Source organism: Lontra canadensis, unplaced genomic scaffold (genome assembly GCF_010015895.1).
Source record: "Lontra canadensis isolate GAN:19392208 unplaced genomic scaffold, GSC_riverotter_1.0 scaffold87, whole genome shotgun sequence".
NCBI classification, from domain to species: Eukaryota; Metazoa; Chordata; class Mammalia; order Carnivora; family Mustelidae; genus Lontra; species Lontra canadensis.
Window position 1 is genome coordinate 5,328,623 of NW_022631081.1, and position 6,000 is coordinate 5,334,622.

Below are 6,000 nucleotides of genomic sequence, written 5' to 3' on the forward strand. Positions count from 1 at the left end.
CACCTACTAAGCACCAGGTTTGGGAGTTCTTTGCTTTAGATGCTAGAGATACAGCAGTGAGCAAGCTAGACTATGGATGGTGCCCCTGGGAGCCCCACAGCCTAGGGAAGGAAACAGACAAAACACAAAGAAATAAAAAAAAATTTGTTCTGGCTCCCATCCCCAGTTCTTTAAATTCTCCCATCTTTTCAAGGCCGGCTCAAATCCCACTTCCCCTGGGGCATCCTTGCAAGCTCAGATCCAAGTGATAGCTCCTCTCAACTCTCACAAAGCATTTTTCTTTCTCTTGGATTGCAAATAATATGTGCATTGCAGAAATATGTAGAGAAGACACGAGAACACAAAGAAAAATAAAGCTCTCCTGTAATTTTACCACCAAGAGTTAAGCACTGTCAACATTTCCTTCTGTTTTTTTTCCCCTTTTGACATATGTATAATATTTTGGGGTTTTTCAGAATACAGTTGGGTCCGATTTTAGATAGTGCTTTGTAATCTTGTCTCATAATAATATATTTTCTTCCCATCACGTTTTGAAGTACCCTGAGGACAGGGACAGGGTGTTGATAATACCAGAGAACATTCATTGTGCCGTGGTTCTGAGTGCATTACTGAGTTGACCCTCTGTAATTCTCAAAACACCCTTATGAGATGCCTACTGTGGGATTCTCATTTTACAGATGGAGAAACTGAGGACTGGCCAGGTAAGGAAGGGAAAGTAATGGCCAAAAGCGTGCATGAGACAGAGTGGCCCTTGGACCTTGGTTTGCTTCTGGGGTCTTCCCCATGTGCCCCTGCTGCCAGGCTTTGTTGAATGATTGGTCATGAGCCAGGGACCCTACGGCAGGAGATGATAGAGTAAAGCGCAGAAGAGAGGCACTGTTGTTTCTGCAGGATAACAAGAAACCACCCCACTCACCTTTAGTTTTTTAAGGTTCTCAATTTTTTTTAGTAATCTCTACACCCAAGGTGGGACTCGAACTCACAACCCTGACATCAAGCGTCCCATGCTCTTCCAACTGAGCCAGTTGGGCACTTCCCAACTTGCCTTTATTGGCCTTGCTTAGAAGGTATGCGAGGATAACCCACCTTCATGCGCTCTTTTCAATGCTGACCTGTATCTGGTTCTTTCTGGTTTCGTTGTTATTGTTATTTGTTTGTTTGTTTGTTTGTTTGTTTTTTAAGGGGGGGAGGAGGAGCAGAGAGAGAGAGGGACCAGCAGAATGCGTGTGCACACTGAGGGCGGAGCCAAACACAGGGCTTGATCCCATGACCCTGAGATCATGGCCGGAGGCAAAATCGAGTGTCAAACTTGAAACCAACTGAGCCACCCAGGTGCCGCTGTGTCCGGCTCTCTAACAATAGCGAGATTATTTGTGGTACAATCACAGTACCTTGTACAGGTGCAGAGCTCTGGGTTTGGAGCCAAACAGACGGGAGTTCAAGTTCCATCTCTGCTTCTTGCCCACAGTGTAGCTCTGGGTGAATTGTGCCAGTGTATCTAGTCCTGCCAGCCTCCCTCCGAGGGTAAGATGACTGCCCCCCTTTTAGAGGTAACTGGGAAGTTAGGTGGTTCATCCAAGCCTGCAGCAGTGAGGGATGGGGGCCAAATTGAGTGCAGGCCTCCCTAACTCTAACAGCCAGGCTCTTCCCACTGAACCCTGGGCCTCTTTTCTTTCTCTTGACAATTGGGGTTTCCTTTGTGACTGGAAGGAGTGTGCAAATCATCGGCCTGTTGTGTTCTTCCTGTTCTCTTTGATCCTCACCACGGATCCTGCAAGACGTACAGGCTCAGACGCTCCTGCCTCCTGCCCCCACCAGGGTTATCTAGGGCCCTCTGTGCTGTGGTCTTAGGGGGTGACAGTGCTCTTGTGGGCCATGGCTTATCATCCGCACTATTTCCTGCCTCTGTGTCACCAGCAGGACCTTAACTCTTTTTCAGTTAATCAGGAACAAGAAAGGGGAAAAAAATCCTCCTATACAATTGTTCTAGATTTTCTTTCTTTCTTTTTTATTTTATTTTATTTATTTATTTGAGAGAGAGAGCGCACAAGAGAGAGTAGGAGCAGGGAGGAGAGGGAGAAGCAGACTTCCCAGGGGCAGGGAACCCGATGTGGGGCTCGATCCCAGGACCCTGAGATCATGACCTGAGCTGAAGGCAGAGACTTTAACCCACTGAACCACCCAGGTGCCCCAGTTTATTTCTTTTTTGGATTTAATTTATTTGTCAGAGAGTGTGCGTGTGCTCGCACATACGAGTGGGGAGAGGGGAAGAGGGAGAGGGAGAAGCAGGTTTCCTGCTGAGCAGGGAGCCTGATGCAGGGCTTGATTCCAGGACCCGAGGTTCATGACCTGAGCCGAAGGCAGCCGCTTAACTACAGAGCCACCCAGGCGCCCTGATATGCACACTTTAAGATGGTTACAATGGTGACTTTTTTATATGTGCATTTTACCTCAACTTAAAATTTCTTAAAAAAAAAAAAAAAAAAAGAATGCCCTAGGGGCGCCAGGGTGCTCAGTCAGTTAAGTGACTACCTTCAGATCAGGTCATGATCTCAGGGTCCTGGGATCAAGCTGCACTTGGGGCTCCCTGTTAAGTAGAGTGTCTGCTTCTCCCTAGTCCTCTGCCCCTCCTCCCACTCATGCATGCTCTCTCTCTTTCTCAAATAAATAAAATCTTTTTTTTTTTTAATAAATAAAATCTTAAAAAAAAATTGGGATTCCTGGGTGGCTCAGTGGGTTAAGCGGCTGCCTTGGCCCAGGTCCTGATCCCAGCATCCTGGGATCGAGCCCTGAGGGCTCCTTGCTCAGTGGGAAGCCTGCTTCTCTTTCCCTCTGCCTGCCACTCCCCGTGCAGTCTCTCAGTCAAATAAATAAATAAGATCCTTAAAAAAGAAAGAAAGAAAGAAAGCCCTAAAGGAAAAAAAAATGTGCAAAGGACACCAGTAGACAACTCACAATAGAGGAATACAAATGGCCTACAAAAGCTAAATACTATTCCCAACGTACTAATTGGTCTCTGCTTAAATGCAACTTCCTCAAAGAGGCTGCCCCAGACACACTCCTAGTTAAGTCCTACTGCATTTCCACCAGGGCCCCGAGCTCCCCCAACACTGACACCACTACTCCTTATAATAATTATAATATATAACATATATTATAATATAAATAATATAAATATAATATATAATAAATATATAATAATAAGCAGTAATAATGACCACTTAAGTTGTGTTCCCTCCCACCAGACTGAGTCTCCAAAGGCAAGGTCTCCTACTATCTTGATCCCATGTCTTCTCCATTGCTTAGCACGGTGTGTGACTCTCATAAATATTTGTTGCATGAACACAAGAAAAATCATTTTTGGCTGTCAAGGTATCAAATATTTTGCGACCTATCACTCTGGCTGGCGATGGCCTAGAAAGAAGGACCCAGTGTTTTCATATCACGCTGCTCGTACGGTACACTGGGGCAACTTTCTGGAAAGCAGTCTGGAGACATTTTAAAAGTCTAAGAAATACACTTACCTTTTGACCCAGCAATTTCTCTTGTAGGAATCTGATGAAATAAGCACAGTTGTGCTTCACGACATCGTAGGTTTAAGAGTGTTCACTGGAGCACTCTTTCTACTGATGAAAACTGGAAACCAGAGGCGCCTGGGTGGCTCAGTCATAAGTGTCTGCCTTTGGCTCAGGTCATGATCCCAGAGTCCTGGGATTGAGCCCCGTGTTGGGCTCCCTGCTCAGTGGGGAGTCTGCTTTTTCTCTTTCCGGCTTTTCCTGCTTGTGCTCTCTCTCTCTCTCTCTCTCTCTCTCTCTCTGTCAAATAAATAAAATAAAATAAAATTAAAAAAACCAGAAACCATCTAAATGTCCAACAGGGCGGGCCATTTGCATCAACAAAGGTGGTGGTGCTTGGATTGAGTTAAGCTTTTAGCCGAGTATTTGGGGTGCTGTATGATCCAACTAGCGGCTCCTTCTGAGCTCATTGTATGAGCACAACCACACCATGAAAAGGCAGAATGGTCCCTGGCATAAACTTTGGCTTAGGAGTTTGGGGTGTTAATCCAAACCAGTTAACGGTCACCCACCTCAATCCCACACTGGGACAAGGATAGGTGAGGATACAAGCAGAAGTTTGTGATTCATGGTTCACATTTACAAAAATATTGCTAAGCCTTTTGAGGTTCCTTCCTGGGATGACTTCCCAGCCCTGATCTATACAAACCTGACATTTCAAGATTCACGTGGGGATGGGGCGCCTGGGTGGCTCAGTGGGTTAAGCCACTGCCTTCGGCTCAGGTCGTGATCTCAGGGTCCTGGGATCGAGTCCCGCATCGGGCTCTCTGCTCAGCGGGGAGCCTGCTTCTCTCTCTCTCTCTCTCTCTGCCTGCCTGTCTACTTGTGATCTCTCTCTGTGAAAATCAATAAATAAAATATTAAAAAAAAAAAAGATTCACGTGGGGAACTTGGAAAGCCAAGGTAATAGAGTAAACCCACATCCTCAGGACTTCAGGTCTCACTTGGTTCTGAAAATCCATTTCTAGTAACCGAGGGATCGAAAATAGGAAGAGCATCAGTTTCCTGTCAGACAGGAAGGTCTGAACCCACTTCCAGCTGTGGGATTTGGGGTAATTTACTTTACTTCCCAGAACCTGGGGATTTTTATGGGGAATTAATGAGAATATTATTATGCACATTGTAAATGTGTAAGCAAATGGTAGCCATTTTGTTGTTATTGCTTGCAATTCAGTGTTAAGTTCTTTGATGAAGGAAACCAGGATTAAAACTCACATCAGGGGTGATAAAACCCAGTCTAGGGGAGCAGGGCAAGCTTCCTACAGGATGCCATTGACACATTCCAAATGGTAAAGGAGAAAGCCCAGGATATTTCTTTTCTAAACCATTCTGAGTGAGAATGTAGCATATTCTAATGCCAGGTGATTCCCAAACCTGGGTGGGTTAGGGTTGAGGAGGTGGAGGGGTTGGGGTGGTGGGTTATAGAGGGAACTGTTGTTCCATTCTCTCTGAGGCCCGTGGCATATAGTAGGCTTTCGACCTTCACGTCAAGCCTGAGGAGTCCTGGTTTTCTGGTTCATAGCTTGTTCTCCTAAAGAAACACAGAACCGGGAATTGTACCCCAGAAACTAGCTGGAGTCTCCAGTCTTTGTGACCCCAGCTGAATCCCTTCTTGTCTCTAGGATTCAGTTTCCTCATCTTGTAAAACATTGTGGGCAAACTCACATTCCTCCAGGCCCCAAGGGAACCTGGTGAAGTGTGTGGGCCCACTGGGGACTCCAGGCTTAGGAAGGTACCACAGAAAAGGACAGCCAGAGTCTAGCCAACCATGGGAATGTAGGCCCACTATTGTCAAGTCTTCCTGTTTTTCATGAAAATCTAGAAATCTGAAAATCTCTCATTTTTAAATGTTTGGTAACTAGTCCAAACTTTTCAATAAACATTGTGCTGGCCAAATGAAACAGGTCTCTGGGCCAAAGTGGGCCCCCAGCTCCCAATTTATCATCTCTGGGATGACTCTTCTCACAGTCCTCTCACTCAGTTTGCCATTTTATGTGCCTGGAAATTGCTCCCGGGATTCCCAGGTGGGCCTTTCTCTGCCAATAGTATGTAATATATGACCTTGGGCAGTGAGGTCAAGTGCTTTGAGCCTGCAGGCTGTACTCCCACCATAGAAGTGCTCTAAGATGGGGCTTGGGCCTTCAGATAAGTCCCCGGTAGCCTCACACAAACTCAGATCTTTCTTAGAAATTTCTAGAAGTTCCGGCAGAGTCCTCCAGCTTTGGAAGACTTATCTAATCCATTAGACCCAGGTGGCAGGTCAGAACTTGGATTCACGGGTAGCCTTAGTCAGTCATCTAGTTCAATGTCACCATTTTGCAGACCCAGAGTGGTCTGTAAAGGGATAGTGGTTACTAGTGAGCACTCAGACAGGTCTGGGTTCAAATTCTGGCTTTGTCACTTGCCAGCTCCTGATGTTAGCCCT